The sequence below is a fragment of the Heliangelus exortis genome, unplaced genomic scaffold (assembly GCF_036169615.1).
Source record: "Heliangelus exortis unplaced genomic scaffold, bHelExo1.hap1 Scaffold_135, whole genome shotgun sequence".
Taxonomy (NCBI): domain Eukaryota; kingdom Metazoa; phylum Chordata; class Aves; order Apodiformes; family Trochilidae; genus Heliangelus; species Heliangelus exortis.
In genome coordinates this window covers 520,111-537,417 of record NW_027285952.1, presented here as the reverse complement: position 1 = coordinate 537,417, position 17,307 = coordinate 520,111, and the positions used below count along the sequence as shown (strand labels likewise).

General features: G+C 47.5%; 1 protein-coding gene and 1 long non-coding RNA gene across 2 annotated transcripts in view; one reads left to right on the top strand and one right to left on the bottom strand.

The window, feature by feature from the left end:
- Positions 1 to 17,307, bottom strand: part of LOC139790750 (ankyrin repeat domain-containing protein 26-like) — a 678,272-nt gene that overhangs the window by 203,320 nt on the left and 457,645 nt on the right. The window lies entirely within an intron of this gene.
- LOC139790757 (uncharacterized) lies at positions 2,752 to 8,858 on the top strand. Its single transcript, XR_011723618.1, has 3 exons — positions 2,752 to 2,859; positions 3,177 to 3,436; positions 8,787 to 8,858. It is a non-coding gene; the product is annotated as an uncharacterized lncRNA (long non-coding RNA).

Genomic DNA, 17,307 nt, shown 5'->3' with positions numbered 1-17,307 from the left:
TATTCGTGACCCAGCCCCTCACAGGGTGAGGTCACAAACCTCTTCTTCTCCCCCAGTGGGAGCTCTCTGGTTGTCCCATGCCCTGCTTTAGATTCAATTCATACTGGGATGGATGTGGCTCTCCTGCTCTGCTCCCCAGCTGCTCCAACCACCTCTCTACTCCCCCCAGGGTATTTGCCCTTGCTTCCCCCCTCTGCATGCTTCCTCCTTCAGTTTGAGGGCTTTTAAGAGCTGCTGGCTTATCCACGCCGCCCTCCTGGAGTTTTTTCCCGGTGCGGGATGGGGAGTCTGGGGAAATGGCAGCTGCCAGCATGGGCCGGGAACCAAGATGGCCGCCGGGCAGCCCCCTGCATGCCCCGGGACTACAGCTCCCAGCATGCCCCGGGACTACAGCTCCCAGCATGCCACGGGGCACTCCTCCTTTCCTGCTGCCTGAGCCCGCCCGACCCCGGGGCTGCCCTGGGCCCGGCCCAGGTGGGAGGGGGAGCAGGAGGAAGGGGATCTGGGCAGGGAGAGAAGGCAGGAGAAAGAGTGGTGAGGAGCGGGAAAGAGATGGTGGGGAAGGGGGCAAAGAGGGAGGGAGGGAGGGAGAGGAGAAGGGCGGGAAGGAGGAGAGAGTGGGGGTGGACAGAGAGCGGGCCAGGGGCAGGCCAGGGGCCTGAGAGACAGAAAAAGCCCCAGGAGAGGGGAGTGACAGAGGGGTGGGAGAGGGAGCAGGAGAGAGGGGAAAGGGCGAGGGGAGAGGAAAGGAGAGGGGAGGGAGAGGCAGGAAAGGGGGGAGGCTGCAGGAGAGAGAGGGACAATAAGGCCAGAAGAGGAGAGGGAGAGACAGATGTGGAGAAAGAGAGAGAGAGAAACAGCAATGGCTCTGAGAAGAGGCAGGGAGGAATTGGGAAGTGTTGAGAGGGAGACAGCCAGTGAAAGCCGAAACTTGTGATGGGCAAACGACAGAGAGGGAGGGATGAAGAGCTGGGGACAGGGAGCTGGTCAGAGCCCCAGAAGATCAGTGATGAGCAGCTGGGCCAGGCCCCATCACCCTGGGCTTCCCCCTGGGGTCTCCATCTCTGCTGTCTGCCAGCACTGGGGACACCCCAAATGTCCTGCCTGCTCCCCACAGCCCTCCTGAGCCCTGGGGACATCTGGGCTGTGGTGTTCATGTCCCAGGGCTGATTTGGGGGTGTCAGGGCTCTCCTGGGGCACTCTGGGACTGAATGGGAGCAGTATCTCTGAGTGCCTCAGCCTTTCATCCCTGAGCAGTTGAAGCCAGGCACTTTTTCAGGCTGTGACAGATGATGGGAAGATGGATGCTGGTGGTGTGCTGGTGGCTCTGTTCAGCTCCCACTCCAAAGCTGTGATCACTGAGATTAGGGGCCACCTGAAGGCCCTGGCAGAGGTCTCCAGGGAGTCTGTATTCCATTTTTTGGTATCTTTGGGCTCCAATACGCTGGGGCAATGGGATGCTAGGGTTTCAGGTGCTGGGGCTATGGGGTTGCAAGGTTGTGCTGTGCCAGAGTTTAGGGTTTGGCGGGCTGCAGTGGAGGAGACTCAACTCCAGCCCTGGAAACCCCAACTGATCCTGGGGGTTGGGGACTCTGACTGGGGACATCAAAAATATCCTGGTGGTGTTGGGCTGCAATTGGCAACCCACAAACCATCCTGGGGTCCAGGGGACATGATGGGTGACCCCCAAATCATTCCAGGTGATCTGAATTACCCTGGAGTGTGGACTCCCAAAATATTTCCAGAGAGCCCAACTCATCACAGGGTGGAGGCTGCAAGGGGGGACACCAACCAATCCTGCTGAAGCCCAGCTCATCCCCTGTTGGGAAACTGTCTGGAAGAAAACAGACATGTGAGCAATCCTGACTCTTTAGTTTTAGCTAGAGTAAGCTAAGGGCCTTGAGACCCAGTTGCAAGGTTACTGAAAGATGAGCTATGGGAAAAAGATAAGGGAACTGGCAGTAGAAAAGAAGAAATAACACAATAATGAGGAAGCCAGCAGAAGTTCTGTGAGAACAGAGTTTGTGTCCAAGATATAGCCACCTGCAAGATATCGTTATATAAACAAAGGCTCTATATAAAGCGAGTGTCCACTGTTAATAAATTACTTCACTTTAACCATATTGGTGACTGCATGTCGTCCTTTAAGCCTCTGTGGATTTTTTCCCACAATCCCCCATGTGGGTGTGATGGGTGCCCCCCCAGCTCACCCTGAGGAGTGTGCAGCGTGGCTGTGGACTCCACAACATCCTAGAGGTGGCCAGTTCTTTCTCACCATTTTAGGTCTAAAAGTCTCACTTGTGATTCAGGAAATGCAGCTTGCTTTGTGGAATAGCACCCTGCTCCCCTTTCTGTGCAGAACTGGGTGTTAAGTCAAAGATCTGGACTCTTGCTTGTGGCACACCAGGTAATGGACCCACTTTGGGGACAACACTGTGACAGCATCAGAAACTGCACGAGATGTATTAAAGAAAGGGAGTGCTGTCAGTAAGGCAGAGTAGTGCACAGATTTCCCCAAATCTGTGAAGAAAATGAAATTCAATTTCTTAGCTCAGTTTGAAGGCAGCTTTTACAAGCTTGTGACTGCTGTCAGTATTGCCAGGTAGACATGAGTGGTTTCAGCAGGGGAGGGAATGTAAGCCATTGCTTGTGTCATTTCTCCATGGGTCTGCCTAATATATTTGTGGTTTTAAACAATGTTCTCTTCTTCTAGACCTGTCCCTGCTCACTGTCCTGGAGAGTGTACTTTTTGAAAAAGACGAGTGTGTGTTTACCCAGAAGAGGAGAGGACCCAGGGATGGAGGGGTCCAACTCCCACTTCTTACACCAGACCCAAAGGAGACGACACTGCTGGGGTAGGTGAGTTAAACTCCAGGCTGAACTTTCAGAAGGGAGACTGCCAGTTACCCAGCAGTACTTTGAAATGATAGGCTAGACCCAGGAGAGAGTTGGTACTGTTCTGTTCAGAACAGTTCTTACTCAAATGAAGTTAACACTGATCACCATGATTACTCTCCACAACTCTTGCAATCTCACAATATAACAGTCTACGCCATAAAAATCTTTCTGAAAATTGTTTCAGTCGTAATTTTTAAAGTAATGAGCATGTCCAGCATAGTGAGGATGCTGAGAGAATGCATTCTACTTTGCTCATACTTGTTTGTGTATCTTTGTAGGGCTCCCGTGAATACAGAGGCATCCAACATGGGCTGTGGACAGAGAGCACCCCTTGTTTCAAGGTCACCAAGAGGAACCTCTGGAAAACAGTGCTTGACATTTTTCTACCCCCTGTATGGAGCTGGGACTGGATTATGAAGTGTTGATCTACAAAAGGAAGGTGATGATGAAGAGATTCCTTTGTGGACGAGGAGAGGGGAAGGAAGCATCTCATGGCCATGGGGACTGATGGAATTAGGAAAGTGACAGGAACTAGAAGGTAAGAAAAACAAGCAATAAAGCAGCCAAAATGGAATAGTGAACTGAAGTATGTGCTAGAATCCAAGTTTGGGGTCATATAAAAAAATGTAAATTGTTTAGATGTAGACAGCTTGGAATGGGGACCTGAACAAACTGAAGTAGCATCATTTCTTACAGATGAAGGAAGGGATGGAATTACTGAAGGCGTTTAAAGGCTGCAAATATGAAAATAGTTCATTGATTCAATTTTTCTTTTTTTTTTGTCACGTACTTAAATGCTGTTTCCCCACCATTTTTGGTAGTTTTTTCTTTAGATCACTTGTGCAGGCCCTTTTCCCTCAGGTGTCTAAAGCCCTGTCTGGATGTGACATCAACACTAAGCTGTGATAAACCAGCTGCTTCCTGCAGCGTGGCCTTTCTGAGGTGGCACCAAAGGCAAGGGGGGATGCAAAGCCAGAGCTCTGCCTTTGCTTTCAGCAGTGCCATCATTTCAGTGTTGCCAGAGACAAAGCCTGCTTCAGTTTCTCTGTCAGAGAGGAAGCTGAAATTGCTATTGACAAGTTCAATTGCTACTGAAACAGCACTGGCCATGAAACTGCACTTCTTCTTAAAAGCCTGAAAATTAATGTGTTAGAAATACCGCATGCTGAATGTGTCTGAGAATTTCTCTAAAAGTGTAGAGCCACTGATCTTTGATTTAAATGGAAGTTGGATTGTTTTGGGCTGTTCTACTTTTCTTTTAATTTGGTACTGGCAAGAGGTCCTGTGTTGACATTAGAGTGGGAGGTTGGTATTGCTGAGTTTCTAGGTTTTGCTCTTGCTGTGTTGGATATTCTGGTTGGATTGAAAAAGAGAAAGATCCTGACAGGATTAACTCCTGTAAGGAGAGGAGATCAGGCCAAGCTGTTTGTGTGAATTTACTTTATGTAGAAAATGAATTTGTATTCATAACCAGTAAAATTCAGGGTTAAACTGAGAAGGAAGTGAACAAAGCAGCTGAGAGGTGGCATTTTCCACTAGAACAATGTAACCAAACACAAGGCCAGAACGGGATTAACTTCTGTCTCAAAGATAATTAAAAGTGTAGGTCTTGTTCTTAAAACAAGACACTGCCAAGGCCATTTAGGCGCCAGCTGGGCACCAAAGAATGTGAACATCTGCACAAGAAGGACATAAAAGATGTCACCACAAACAGATAAGAAGAAAGTTATGGATAGGGTCTGATATCGCCTTGTAACAATATAATGAAGTCAGCAAGAACCCTAACCCTAACCCGAATTGAGAATGTAACGATGTTGTAACCTCCCCTTTTCCTGTATAAACACCCCAACCCTTTCCCTTAACCCTCGGAACTCTTTGTCCAGCGAGAGCTGGGAGTTCCCCGGATCCACAAATAAATACCTTTGCTGTTTAAAGGCTTAAAACTCTGTCTCTAAACAGTTTTATTAGGCCTTTTTGGGCTTCAGGATAATAGTGAAATATTCCAGAAGATTTTTGGAGCACTGGATGTGGGCACCTAAATGATTGTAAATTTTCTCTGGTTGTGGCTCAGACTTGAGTAAATGTAAAGATGGAAAGTGACTGCATGGCAGCACTGTGTGTTGGTGTTTCTGTTCCTTTCCATGTCTGTATATTTCTATACTACCAGGACTGGCATTTCTATTCCTACAGATATTTGATCTCTTTCCCTTGTCTTGCCTTTGTTACCCAAATTGAGAAGAAGTTCTTCCTCCCTGCTATCTATTGATAATGATTTGTAAAGTTTTGTAGGGTGAATTTGGTCAGAAATTGTTAACCAGCGGAGGAAATTCCAGTGCTCTTTGTTGATGGGGAAGAGAAGTGTCTTCCTTGATTTTTAGTTAATAGACGTCCAAAATAAATTCTAGTTTTAATTGTAATTTTTCAATAAAATACCCGATTGGAGTAACTCTCTTTCATAAATAGATATTTACACGTGGTGTATTTAGCTTTTGATTCCATTCAAGGTCCAGATGATTCAGGTGTAGTCATTACAATCCAGTTTTGAAATAGTGCTCTTGGCCTGGCTTTGATCAGAGGTTTGCTTGCAGATGTCACTGGACTGAAGAAGTTGCATAAGATGGAGCTGAAGCAGTTCCTGCCCGTTTAGGAAAGACAGCAATATGGGCCAAGAGCAGTGCTCCTTTTTTTCCTTGCAGACACAACTGGCTTAACTTAAGCTGTGCCTAGCCAGTTCCACTTGCTCTCCAGCTCTCCTTTTTTTTAGAATGTTTTGTTTCTCACAGATTGTCTCTTTTGCTAAATGTAGGTTCTTAATTGACGTTTGGTGTGCATGTCATAAATCATGGTTGCCAATCTCAAAAATGTTGGCGTTTGAAGAGACTGAGCTTTTAAACAAATGTAAGAGTTCAGAATCAAGGACAGGGGATTAAATAGGAAGGAAAATGGGTCTTTCTGAAAGCTCCTTGAGGACTGTAGTTTCATTTAGTGTTGAATGATCAGTCAGCTTAAATTACTAAAAAGAGCTAAAGCTGATGTTTTGTGATTGTATCACACTGCAGCCATACGTTGTTTGCTTTGTTTGCAAACTTTATAGAATTCATGAAGTACAGATACAGAGCGTAGGAAAAGTGACGTGTAGTATTTGTGGAGGATGCAGGAAATTTTTGTAAGGTATTTTCCTGCAGTTTTTCAGATAACAAAGCCTCACGTGGGTGTATAAAGAACTTGATGTCCTTGTATCTGGAAGAACACCTGGATTCAGGGCATGGAGCTTCAGTGCCTTCAAAGCTCTGTGCTCAGTGCCCAGCGGGCTCTGGGAGCAGCAGTTGGAGTAGAATGGATGGGTTGGGTGCTCAGGAGGTGGGGCTGTAGTCTCTGTGCTGCTAGGACTGGAGCTGGGCTGTTGCTGACTGGTGCAGGTTCTTCCTGCTACACATGCATTAGCCTGGCTTAGTTAGCAAGAACAGAGTTCCTTCCTTAGGAGAGATGCAGGCCGGGTGTAGTTAACGTGGGTGGATAGTGACTGATCTCTAGGGTAAGATGGTGGCAGATACTGAACTCTGGAGGCTGGTTGGACACTGGTGGCAGGGAGCTAAGTTAAGAATCTTGTCTCCTGTCAGCCTTCCCTAAGCCTGAGACCATTGCTGTTAGTGACGTGTTTCTTAAGTGAATTTAGAGAGACTTCCTCACACCTTACTCTTTCACTGCTGTCTTCTAGAGAGTTTGCATTGCTGAGTGTATTAAATAATTCTGGTGGGAGCACTCAGGCAGAAGAAGTTTAACTGTTTGGCCACTGAAGCCTGTTTTGACACAGGTGTGAAGTTCTGAAATGTAGTACAGAATCAGTAGTGTGCACCAGAAAAGAGAAGTCACTTGCCTGTGGATAATCTAGTGTTGAAATCAAGGGTCATCAATGTCATTGGTTTACTGGGTGGAAGGTAGTTGAACTGCATGGAAATTTCAGATTGTGATCTTCATTTTACAAGACTGTTGCTGTTTGTGGCTTGTTAAATCCTTCTGATAGATCTCTTGGTGTTCTTCTCTGCTGCAAAATAGCAACCTCTCTCTAAAAAGAGTTGTGCACTCTTGCAAGAGTGTATTTCACAGAGTCACAGATTCATCTGGTTTGGAAAGGATCTCTGAGCTCATCAAGTCCAACCCTTGATCCACTGCCACTGTGGTTACTAGACCATGGCACTGAGTGCCACATCCAGCTTTGTTTTAAAACCTCCAGGGATGGAGAATCTACCACCTCCCTGGACAGCCCATTCCAATGTCTGATCACCCTCCCTGTAAAGAATTTTTTCCTAATATCCAACCTAAACCTCCCCTGGCAGAGCTTAAGTTCATCCCCTGTTGTCTTACTGGCAGCTACTCGGGAGAAGAGCCCGACCCGCAGAGCAGCCCTGGTGTGTCAGCTCTTAAATGGCAGAAATCTCCATGTGGGTGTTTGGTTTTGGTGACTTTGGAACAAACACCATTACAGGCGTTCCTTTTTGTTGTGTTGGCTCTGGCCTGTGCTTTGTTTAAAAAAACAAACACCTCTTTTTTGGAAAGGAAAAGGGAAAAGCTTTTTCTTGGTTTGCTGGCTGCAATTATGAAGGGTTGCCTTTGTTATCAGTACTCATTTGATTGCTTGGCCAGGGAGGTTTGAGAAAATAATTTTCCTGAAGAGAGCCCAGTGAAGCACAAAAGAAAGTAAGTGTCCTTTCACTATTAGGAAATCTAGGAATAAATTAAGTTACCTGGCCACAGCATGACTATTATTTTCTTGTTTCTTCGTTAAAAACGCCTATGGATTTGGTGTAACTAAGAAAATCTATCAAAGTTCTGTGCTTTGAGTGTGTAGAGCATGTAGATTCTGAAAAAAACCTCACAGCAAAATCAGCCCATTGTGATAAATGGCTGAGTCTCTGGTAGTAGCAAATGAGACTTAGTCTTATTTCAGCAAATAAAGGCAAAGCAAACAGCGCTGGGTGCGTGGGGAGTCTCCACATTAAATTAAATTAAAATTAAAAGTTTAATCTTTCGGCTTATATTCCATACTTTAATACATATTCATATTTATTCTAATGCATATCTGTGACTATCCTAATACATATTCACGACTATTCTAGGAACAGGCTGGATTATGTTTATTAGTTCTTGGGAGAGGCAGGCCTTCAAAGGCACGTGCCCGCTTTTTCTCTGAGGGTCTTTTTAACCCCCATCTTGTGGTCGTTGGATGAAGTCAGTGTCTGCCTCAGTTTCCCCTCTTGTTGCCCTTCGATTCCACACATGAGCTCCTTCTCTCCTGTGCAACGCTCTGCAGTCAGCAGTAAAACCAGCTTAGATTATCACAATAGGATGTACATTGGAGCCTTTTTTAGGGTACAGGAACTGTGTATGTCTTCTTTCCTGTTCCCCTAAGCCTTGTGGTTATACAAGGAAAGGTTACATCTCATTCCCCTGATTCAACATTGTGCCATATCCAGGTCTCAGGTGTGACCTGGGTGCCACATCATGACCTCTTTGCCGCACAGGCCCAGTGCCCGTGTTCTAGAACCCTCCAGGTCCGTGGCAGCCATCAGAGTCTCTGGTGGTCTGTAGCACCGGGCAGCAGCCATGGGTCACCATGGTCACCATCTCTGTAGGCATCCAACCCATGGTGGTGAGTCATGGAATGATGGAATGGTTGGAGCTGGAGAATCCTAGAATGGTTTGTGGCAGCTGGGTGTCCTCGGAGGGACATGTTGGGATCCATCCCATCTCTCTGCCTTTGCAGCCCATCTCCAGGAGAGCATTTTTGGGAGGCCCTGAGCCAGGTCTCACCCAGGTCCTGGGGGTTGCTCACTCTTCTGGTCCTTGCTGGAGGGATGAGCAGGACTTTTCCACTGTTGTCTTGGCAGGAGGTGGCTGTGGGGATGCTCCACAAAGAACCACGTCCCTGTGGGCTGCACACCAAGCAGGGAGAAACCAGGAGTGGATTTCCTGGCTCTGGGGATGCTCCAAAAGAGGGGAAGAGGGGCTGGAGTAGATCCTTCCAGCTGGGCACTGATCTCCACTGGAGCTGCAGGGAAGAGGAGGAGGAGGAATTCAGTGCCCAAGTGGAAAAAAAAAAAAAAAAAGGGAAGAAAAGCCTCAGCAAGTGGCATCAGTGATGACTCCATCATCAGGAACAGGAGGAACAGGAGGAGGAGAAGGAACAGGAAGAGGAGCATGATGATGATGAGGAGGAGGAGGTGGCTGGTGGAGTCCTGGTTTGGGCCAGGATAAAGGTGATTTTCTGTCTCTTGTAAGTAGTTGCACTTGTTGAAATTAACAGCAAGTTTCTCAGACAGTGTGTGCTTCTAGGACTGATAACACTTGATGTTACTGCTAGAGGCTGGTATGCAGAGCCAAGGACACTGCTCAGCTCTGAGGAAAACATTTTACCCTCCAGAAGGCATAAAGAGGTCCCACCTGCAGCCCTCCTTTGGGGAGGAATGGACAAGACAGATGCCAGAATTGACCAAACAGAGGATTCCATCCCATACATGTCATACTCAGGGTAAATTTGAGGGATCACGAGGGCCAAGCCATGCTTCCAGCTTCCAGCTGCCTGCCCTTCCTGCCTTTCCTGCTTCCCTTCCTTCACCCGGCATCCTGGAAGGATCCCATGCGTTCCTCTGCCTGTGGTCCTGATCTGTGCCAGCCCTTATCTCTGTGTTCCTGCCTCCAGTTCCCGACTGCTGCCGACTCCAGGAGTCCAGCCTGGACTTTCCCAGGGCCGCCCTGCAGCCTCGGTGGTGACGTGAGAGTTATTGGGGGAAGAGGGGGGAAGGAACGTGGTATCAATTTTCCTCTATATTTTTCTATTGATCATTACTGTTTCATTAAAGTTGTGTAGTTTAGTTTCCCACCCACAAGTCTCTCTCCCTTATTCTCTCTCCTTTCCTTATCAGGGAGGAGAGAGATTAATAGAGAACATCTGTCACTCGGTTTAATTGCTGGGCCAGTGTTAAACCGTAATACCTGGTTTAGGGGTCTCTCTTCTGGGGGTTTATTTCAGGATCCCCTTTTTAGGAGTTCCTGATGTGGGGGAGTGTTCTGGGGGTCTCTGGTTTGGGGGAGCCTGGTTGGGGTAGCCTGGTTTGGGGGTCTCTCAGTTGGGAACTCAGTGCTTTGGGGTCTCTTATAAGGCCCCCATTTGGGGGCTGAATTTTGGGGGACTTCATCAGGGAACTGTAAGATGATTTTCTGTGTAGCTGGGTGTGGCACATGTAGCATGGTGGGGGTTAACATTTGTGTTAACATTTTCCCCAGGGTTGTCCTGCCAAGGAGAACAGAATTCCTGGTAAGCCAGGAGAATTCTAGATGTCCATTTCCCTCTAGTTATGGGTTAGACTTGTCTAAGGAAACAACCTGTACTTGTGCAATGGCAGTGGAACTTTTGCAGTGAGCTCTGTGCAGTCAGAACAAGCTAGTTTGCCATTAAAAAATGTGGTGAGAGACAAGAAGTGGTTGTGAAAAGATGGGATAAGCTGGTGACAAAGAGCTTGCAGCTCTCAGCACAGTGTTTGATACCAAAAGCCACCACACACCAATAAAAAGAGCGCAACTGCATAGCCCTGAGAATCCTCAGTACAGCCAGCTGGGCACCAGCCACAAAAAAAGCATGATTTTTTACCCTCTCTAGCTCCTCCTTTTAATTGGTTATAAAAAAGCCTCTCCTCAGGGGGAGAATTTTCCACTTTGTATGACTCATAGAGGTGGGGGAGAGCTTCTCAGCTTCTCTCAGATACTTAAGGGACCATTGTCACCTGTAGTGGCAATGAATGAATGCTGAGGCTTAAACCAATGCAAGGTTTAAGGATTAAAGGAGCCTTTTCCTTTCCTTTCAGCCCCCTCCCCCCGCCCTGTGAATTGGTTCAGCCCCTTCCTGCCTCCCCCCCCCCCCCCCCTCCTCCCGGCAGGTGGTTCGGCCCCACCCACCGTTGCCCCTGGCGACTGCCGTTAGGGGCGACTCTGCCGTTGTGGCTCCTGTGCTGAGCTGCGCTGGGCTGTGTCTCTCCGGCTGCTCCTGGTCCTTGCTGTTGGTTTGCTCCTATCTCCTGCCTCGTCCCTGCCTTTCCCCTTGCATCCACCTCGTCCTCGTCTGTCTCTTCCCTCCCCTGTCCCTGCCTTTGCCCTTCCCCTGTCATTAACCTCCACCCCTCCGGCTCTGCCGGCTGCCTCCTGCTGCTCCTGCAGAGCTGTGCCCCGCACCCCGCAGGGCTCCTGGGATGGGGCTCTTCAGGAGGAAGAGTCACCGTCGCTACAGTACTGTGCTGCCCAGTTACAATCCTGTGTGGCCCCGTGCTGCTGCTGCCAGCACCAGCGGCCCTGAGATTGAGGAGAAAGATCTGAAGAGGCTGCACCATGCTGCTGCCCACGGCCACCTGTCCTGGCTGAGGTTCTGGCACTCGTGGATCAAGATTTGGGGCATTGACTGCCGCGACAGGGAGAATCGGTGAGGAGCTGTGGGCCACTGCTGGGACACCTCGGGTGGCGTGCGGGAGCATCCCCCCTGCAGGGTTTGTGTGGGATCCCCTTGGAGCTGATTGCTTGCAAAGCAAGATGTGCCCTGTCAGCTGGGAGGGGGAACTCGAGAGCTTTCCAGTGCTGGGAGCTGCTGGGTGGGCGCCAGTGCTCCTGGAGGTGCTGGGCTGCCGCTTGGCCCTGCTCTCCCTGCAGGGTTCTCAGGCATCCCCAGGTCTCTCCTGCCCTGGGATGGGTGGTGCCACAGCTTTGGTTCTTTTGCGTTAAGCTCACATGTTTAATTCTCAGGACACCTCTCCATCTGGCGTGTGCAAACGGCCACACAGAGGTTGCCAGATTCCTTGTAGAGCACGGCAGCCAGTTGGATGCTGTTGATAATTTTGGGAGAACACCCCTGATGAAGGTGAGTGGGAGAAGTTCTGCTCTTGGAAGAGGGGCTTATCGACTGTGCATGAAAGGAGAGGTGTCTGGCAGGACTCTGTACGCAGAGCTGTGCGGAAACACGCCTGTTGGATTTGGAGTGGAACAGGCACCTGTCAGATCATCTTTGCAGGTGCTCTTCTTTCCCAGTGGTCAGAAGCTGGGCGAGCTGTGATGGAGTGAAATGTGAATTCTGGAAGTCTTTTTTTTTTTTTTTTTTTTTTTGTGTGTTATTCCCAGGCAGTACAGCTCAGAGAACAAGACTGCGTGACTTTTCTGCTAGAGCAGGGTGCTGACACAAATCTTGCAGACATCGATGGCAACACTGCCCTCCAGTTGGCCATCCTGGCTCATCATAAAAACCTCGTGGGGCAGTTAATCAAGCATGGTGCCAAACTGGATGCCAAGAATAAGGTAAATGTTTCTATTTCTTCAAGAAGTCCTTTCAGAACGTTGCATCAAAATTTTTACAGATTATTTTTTTTTTACTTTGATTATTTACATGATGCATTTCTCTGACTTTTCAGAAGGGCTGTACCCCACTAACTCTTGCTATCACTGAAAAACATGAGGCGATATTAGAAGATCTCCTGAAAGCAGGAGCTGATGTGCATGCTCGAGATGAGCATGAAAGGTAAGGGGTTTATCCAGGAGCAGGAGGGGGGGCTGGAAGAAGGAGGGGGTCCAGGAGGAGGAGGGGATCCAGGAAGAGAAGGGGATCCAGAAGGAGGAGGGGATCCATGAATAAGAGGGGGTCCAGTAATAAGAGGGTACCCAGGAATAGGAGGGGGTCCAGGAAGAAGGAGGGGATCCAGGATAAGGAGGGGGGTCCAGGAAGGAGGAGGGGGCCCAGAAGGAGGAGGGGGTCCAGGAAGGAGGAGGGGGGTCCAGGAAAGCAAAGACTTTGGTTTGCTCCTTGAGTGTTTATCCAAATGTGTTCATTGTAAAGGAATGGAGAAAATACTTCTGAGAGCAAGCAGGAATGAAAATAATGACTGTGTCTGTGTCAAATGATCCATGGCATTGCATGTTTTGAATCTTTCAGAACCCCACTCATGATTGCTGCTTCTGTTGGGGAGATGTATTTGGTCAAAGTTCTCCTTTCTCACGGTGCCAATATTTCCCATGAAGACAAAGATGGGAGGATAGCTGTGGATTATGCTGATCTTCATGGCCATTTACGGTAAACTTTGAACTTTATGATTAGAATAAATGGTGTGGTCTCTTCCTCTTCCAGTAAACCTCTTCCAGTCTTATTTTCACACCTTAAAGTCTCTCTTCCCTATTCCCCTTTTATCTTCCTTTGGGAGGGTGGAAGAGGGGGTAACCAGAGCAATTCTGTCACCTGGTGTTTGGTTAGAACTGAGATTCTCTCAGGTGGTTATGTGTGCCTAAAAGGCAGGCTGAAAAAATGTTCTGAGCAGGAGTTAATTACTTGGAAGGTGGGAATGTGCATTTATAGGGCGAATGTGACTGCAGGGAATGCTGGAGTGAGTTCTGTGTGTATTACCCCTAACAAATACTGAGGAGTTTATGAATTTTTATAAATATTTGCAGGGGGGGGAGGGGGGTGGTAATAAATTGGTGTTAACTGTTGTGCCAGCATGTGGTTCTTTTTACCAATTTTATTTCCTCTCTTTCTCTGTCCAGTGTAAGTCAGTACCTGGCAAAACTGGAGGACACAGCAGAAGCTCCTGCAGGGGATGCACTTGGATCTCCCGAACAGGCAGGAGCTGCTGGAGGGATAAAAGAAAAACCAGACCAGGAGAACAGAGGAGAAGCTCCTGCGTGTGATACAGAAGATCCCAGCATAGTCATCACTCCTGAGCAGGCAGGAGCTGCTCCAGTTTTTTGGGGTGCACCTGCTGTGGACAGAGGAGGTAGGATCCTTAACTATGGAGGAGCTCAAGAGGAAAATGATGTGGCCTTTTCTTGAGGTGGTTTGGGAACGTGCTGATTTGTTACTTTTTGGCCTTGTCAGGGCACCTGTGATTTGTTGGCAGGGTTTAACATTGGCCCAGCAATTAAACTGAAATAACAGATGCTCACTAGTAATTCCCCTCCCTGATGAAGAAAGGAGAGAGAATAAGGGAGTTATGGGGTGGAAACTAAACTACACAGCTTTAATGAAACAGTAATGATAAATAGAAAAAATTACTAAATATATACAAAGATACAGGAAAATTGATACCACGTTCCTCCCACCTCTCCCCCAGTAACTCTCACGTCACCACCGAGGCTGCGGGGCAGCCCTCGGAAAGTCCAGGCTGGAATCCTGGACTCAGCAGCAGTTGGGAGCTGGAGGCAGGAACACACAGATCCAGGCTGGAATGGGTCAGGACCATAGGCAGAGGAACGGATGGAATCCTCCCAGGATGCTGAAGCAAACCGGGAGAGGGGAAGCAGGAAAGGCAGGAAGGGGTTTGACCCTCGTGATCCCTCAAATTGGAAATTTGAGGAAAAATTGTCTCAGAAAAGTCACTGTTAGCAACAAGCAATGCAGTGCCTGTGTGTACTGTCTCTTCTGGAACATAGTTTGATTTACAACAGAAATGATGGGTTTTTTTTTTCCACCCTCAGTGATTTTTTTAATAAAAAAATTACACTGCTTTGTGATCAAACACCCAGCTCCTTCAGTGAGTGTTTAAAATCCAGTCTATGCTTAGGAGAACACAGAGCCCTAGAAGGATCCTAAAGAAGTCATTTTTTAATATAAATGAAATTTTGTCACCTCAGACTCTAGACTGCGACCTGTTGTTCTTTGAGGTTTTTAAAGTGTACTGTTTAATTGCTGGCATTTCAAATCTAATGTCAGCATGTCATTTAATCTTTGAACAGCCACAGAAAACCTTTGTGAAGGAGGCTCAATAAGGTGAGACTTTACAAACCCCTACCATTTGCTTGAGGGGTGATTTTAGAGACACAGCACTGATTTTGCTTTGTTTTTTAAGGAGCTCTGAGACTGAGATGAATGATATCACTTGGAAAGATTCTGAAGATTCACTCCTTTTTACCCCTAAGGTATGGTGCATTTACAGGAGAAGTGTCCTTGAAAAATAAATCTCTTGAAGGCAAGTTTTCTCTGGGACTGAAAGAAACAGAAGTTCCAGCCAGCATTTTTTTCTTCTTAGAAGCCATCTCTGGCCTTTCTTCTGCTGTCAGATTTTGCTGAAAAACCTGTAGCTGTGGCAGAGAAAGCAGTAGATTTGTGGTTTGGGGCCAAAAGTCATAGGTACACAGTCACATTATTTTATTTCTTCCTGTTCATTTGGATCAGCATCTGTTGCAGGGGGATTCTGCAGTGATGGGGAACTTGAGTGTGGCGGCTCAACCCACTCACTAATGCTGGAGATGCCAGCCAGCATCTTTAGTTTTAAGATGATTCCATTTTCCTGCACTGATTTAAATAGAAATAATGCATTTTTTCTGCTGTGATGTTTGAAATTTAGGGATAATGCAGAGGCTGGTTTGTGCAGTGAGTCTGGTGATGCTGAGAGTTCCTTGCAAGTAAGAATTCTGAAACTTTGAGAGCTGAATTTTACTATAGCTGAATTTTACTGTAACTGAAATGAAGCTGGGCTGAAGTGGGGAAGGGCTTCTCAGGGGCTGTGAAGAAGCAGGGCTGAGACTGCGGACAGGAAGAAATCCTTTCTGCTCCTCCAGATTTCCATGGAAAAGCTGAACGCCTTGTAAATGAAAGCTCAGCAAAGTTTCCCTTTTTTCTTTTCAATAAAAAAGCCTTTTTCAAGGAGTCATTTAAAGGCAAAGAAGATGCTTGCTTCTGCCCTTTTAAAAATCATCTTTCCGTTGAACTCTTTTCCTAAAAGTTACCAGACCTGCAAGAAAAGCAGAAGAAGGAGGAGACGGGAGGCAATGGTGACCTGCAAAGCCCTGCAGCATCTGAGAATGCGAAGAAGTCTGTTGGCAATGGTGGCCTTCAAGTCCCCAAGGCACCTTTAGAAGTCAGCACTGGTGAGAGAACTGAGTTAGGAAATAGAATCAGAAGTTGGAAGGGACCCATCAGGTCCAACTCCTGTCCCTTTGTCTTTGGGCACCTCCAGAATCACACCTGAGAGCTTCATCCAAAACACTTCTGGAGCTCTGGCAGGTTTGGTGCTGTCACCACTTCCCTGGGGAGCTTCTTCCACTGCTCAGCTGCCCTCTGGCTGCCAAAAATTTTCTGATGTGTAACCTAAACCTCCCCTGATTCAGCAGCTTTTGCTCCTTTTAGTTCCTTGTCTTGAGATGTGGGAATCTTGTGCTTTTCTGTCTGAATTTCCCCATGAGGCTGATTTGGCATCATGTGAGCAGTCAGAGCCCAGCTGGAACCAGGAGTTGCTGTCTTCTGGGTGCTTGGGTTTCCTCTCTGGTCTCCAGCTCCTCGCCCCTTTTTCTTTGCATCCACATTTTCCCAAAAAGTGCATCCTTCAGGATTTAGACCTCATGGGGTGGCTTAAAGGAGAGCCCTGCAAGTGGTCTGAGCAGCCTAGGAAGCCACCCAGCCTGAGCCTTGTGTTCATCTGCTGGAGATTTAGATGTCCATCCCCTGAAATAAAAAGGGTGTTTTGTGTCTTTGTGTCAGTGGGAAGTGATAGCAAAGTCTCTCTTCTTCCCTGGGGTGTAGGTGCCCCAGCAGCCCTGGAAGCAAAGGAACAGGAAGATGAGGATTCTTCTCCCTGGGATTCTGAGGTACTTTGTGTGAAGGACAGGGAGGTTGCCATGGGGGGGCTGGGGAGGGTAGGAGGGAGATCCAGGAGCACCTGAGAGCTTGCTGGAATTGGAATGAAGCTGGGCTGAAGTGGGGGAGGGCTTCTCAGGGGCTGTGCAGGAGCAGGGCTGAGACTGAGGACAGGAGGAATTCCTTTCTGCTCCTCCAGATTTCCATGGAAAAGCTGAAGGCCTTGTAAATCAAAGCTCAACAATTTTTCCCTTGTTTCTTTTCCATAAGAAAACCTTTTTCAAGTAGTCATTGAAAGGCAAAGAAGATGCTTGCTTCTTCCCCTTTTATATCTTCTTTTCCTTGATCTCTTTTAGGAAGAGTCACCTGTAGAGGAAGTAAAGCAGGAGGAGGGAGGCAAAAGTGAAGAGAAAAAAGCTCCAGCTGCCTGGATTGTGAAGCACCATGTTTTTAATGTTGACTCTGAAATCCCCAAGGCAGCTTCAAGAGACGTCACTGGTGAGAGAAAGGAGCTGGGAAACAGTGATGCAATTCTTTCTCTATCATTATTAAATGATGTTTTATAATATAAAAGGTGTTGCTCTCCAAGTGGTGGAGGTTCCTTGTATAGGAGCTCAGTGTTTGCTTCCTCCTAGCATCTTGATACTGATAATTTATGCCAGTCTCTGTTGTGCCTTCAGTGGTGTTATCTACAAATGTTCCTTTGCCACCAGGAAAAGCTGAAACCCCGTTACAGGCTGAGTGAGAGATCATGGACCTCGGAGTAACAGGAGTGGTGCATTTCTGGCCCTTAATCCAGAATCTTTCTTTTT